Raw genomic sequence first — 2,057 nt, forward strand, 5'->3', positions numbered from 1 at the left:
GGCGGGGATAATCTAGGTTAAGTTTAGATTAGATCAGAGTAGGTTGGTAAGGTTAAGTTGGGTTAGGTTAATTTAGATAAACGCTTAACATAACTTGGAGTTTTTCTAAATTAACCTAACCTAACCTAGCCTAAACTAACTTGAGCTTGACCTAGATTATCACAGCCTAACCCCTTGTTATCTGTTATATTTTACTTTGCGAAAAAAAAAAAAAAAAAATACTAGACATTCTATAGAATACCAAGGCATTCTATTCAAATCCTTAGGTAAAGTATATAAGGTCAAAATGAAATAAGCTTTTTTCATACTTTGCCAAAAAATGCTAGACAGTCTTTGGAATACCTAGGCATTCTACATAGTGCCCTGATTTCACACAATGCCGGTAACATAGCATCATTGTTACTGACAGACATCTACCACAGGAATGTGATTATCATACTTTATATGACGTATTATAAAAATAACAGTTATTAGTTGGTTATGCAAAATCAAAATAATTTTATTTCATAAACTTTTACATTTATCACACAGGAAATCAATAAGCGTTACAGTTGGCACCATTAGTTCTGTTGCCCCTTCTGTTTCTCTCTTCTTAAACTTTTGATCATCGTAGTGGCGAATATGCAGCTTACGACACATACTACTTTATTTGGCCGCAGATCAATGTCATCAGTGTCGGTTGCGGCATGTGTACCACGCTGATATTCAATGTCCTTAGAAAGAATAGAAGGAGAGGCAACAAGACTTTTGTTGGTGACTGTACATGTAGAGATTCACTGTCCATTAACAGTCTTCCTTCATTATATGCAAAAGAATATTAAGGCAGAGCAGACGATGATGAGGGAGATGTTAGTGATGCTCCTTAGTGTGTTGCAGGACGTGGTGAAGTAGGTGTTAGTGAGCCTTCTGAGTCTAGGACAGTGGTAGTCACCCTTTCTGGGCGACTGGGTCACATTAGAAGGGCAGTGTATGATGGGGGCAAAATGTTGACTTAATTGTGAATGATCACAGTAATCAATCTGCATATTAATAACACTGATTACTAGATAATAGTGATATTTTGTGTACTTCCAGAAACCCATAATCAGAACATTTCTCTCAGTTACTGCGGATTCTATTACAGTAATGATTTCGTTACACTGAAAAATTTAAGTAGGTACTTAAGAAAAAAAACAGACTTTTATTTACTAACAGAAAACTTGGAAATGATTCACAGGAAATGTAACATAGACTGTATTAACTAAACAAACATAGGTGCCACTCCTACAATTTCTCATTTGTGTGGTTTTTGTGGTTGCAGTTTAGCAGAAAGTGAAATGACATCAGCATCGATGATTGTCACAGTCTTAAATTATTGTACAAAAATTAGCCAGGAAGTATTGGCTGAAGTTTGGACCTAATGATTTTCACTCGAAAAAAGTTCTTTCCATATGTACTGTACATGATCTCAGGGACTTTTCTGTGCAAACTTACCTGATACAAATGCTTCAGGCAGCCCTGCATAAAACATCAACTTACTGCTTTCTTTGGAGCTTTCTCTGAGAGGGTGGTATGCAGATCAAGTAGTATCTGTTATACTTCTGATATTTGTCGAGAGCCGGAATAAAACTCCCCAAACAGAGATGCACGCAGCCCTCAGGGAGTGGGCTGAGCACCCCTGGTCAAGGAGAACATGATATGTATGTTTTGCAGGAGGTGGTGAAGGAGGTGGCGGCCGGGCTGGACAGAAGGATGGAGCTGCGAGTGATGGGACTCTTCACTCTGGGAGGATCCTCAGTCACCACCGTCAGTACCTCATTCATTACTTAAACCTTTGCCTATGAATGCGTGTTTTCTAACTTATGTTGCTGGTGCGACAGACACGGGAAAATTTAGATGTTTTCACTGTTTGACCACATAACCAAATAGGCTTAAATTTTAGTCACAAAAACTTCAGTCTTTTCACTAACCTTTCAAACAAACTGGATGTTTATAGGCTGTCTAGGGCGGAGGTAGATCTTGAAGTAGAGGTGTTTTTTTGCAGTCAACGAACCCAAGTTATCCAAGTAGGTGTGATG

This window comes from Coenobita brevimanus, chromosome 34 (genome assembly GCF_032717465.1).
Source record: "Coenobita brevimanus isolate Jiangsu-jjx chromosome 34, ASM3271746v2, whole genome shotgun sequence".
In the NCBI taxonomy this organism is placed as follows: Eukaryota; Metazoa; Arthropoda; class Malacostraca; order Decapoda; family Coenobitidae; genus Coenobita; species Coenobita brevimanus.